The sequence below is a fragment of the Schistocerca piceifrons genome, chromosome 7 (assembly GCF_021461385.2).
Source record: "Schistocerca piceifrons isolate TAMUIC-IGC-003096 chromosome 7, iqSchPice1.1, whole genome shotgun sequence".
Classification (NCBI taxonomy): Eukaryota; Metazoa; Arthropoda; class Insecta; order Orthoptera; family Acrididae; genus Schistocerca; species Schistocerca piceifrons.
The window spans coordinates 169,953,366-169,954,257 of record NC_060144.1 but is presented as its reverse complement, the minus strand read 5'-3'; positions in this window follow the sequence as shown (position 1 = coordinate 169,954,257).

Below are 892 nucleotides of genomic sequence, written 5' to 3'. Positions count from 1 at the left end.
GTGTTTAGTGTTGTTACCAGGCCAGGTGCGGTTTACTAGGGGCGTGAAGAGTGTCAGGATATTGCGTGATCACTGTCAAGGACACACGGTTGCCAAGTACTCAACTGGTGACAGAAGGTTATCAGCGTCTGACCGAGTTTCAAAGGAGCCACTTAATAGCCTGGTCGAGTCCCTCAATATATAGATTTGTCAGGCAGTCAGATGTGACACTGGTCCAATAATAGACTGCACGGAATTTTGTGGGTAGGCATACCCGTCTTCAACATTCCAGTCTACCATGTCTAGCCACCTCAAAGTGTATCGCCGTATTATACTTCAGACATATCGCAAGGCCTTCACAGCTGTGCTGCCATCCAAAAATAAAAAATGGAATCCTTCTAACATTTTGTGTCAGCCCGGAGCATTAGTCAGAGAAAAGCAGCAGCTGGGACACAAACAGCTTTACTTGGAGTTGTGATGCATGTACACCTGACAGATGGCGTCGCATTTTGTTCAGTAATGAATAGACGTTCTGTACTATCCTAGATTTACATCATCAGCAAATACGGCGGCAACGTCGGAAATGGTCCTAAAAATGGGTCTGAGCACTATGGGACTTAACATCTATGGTCATCAGTCCCCTAGAACTTAGAACTACTTAAACTTAACTAACCTAAGGACATCACACAACACCCAGTCATCACGAAGCAGAGAAAGGAAATGGTCCTATTCTTCCTGTGTAATGGACAGGCATACCGGTGTTATTAGCGGTGTCATCTGCATCTACATCCACACGGATACTCTGCAAATCACATTTAAGTGCCACCTTCACAATTCTCTATTATTCCATTCTCGCATAGCGCGCGGAAAGACTGAACACCTATTTCATTCCGTACGAGCTCTGATTTCCCTT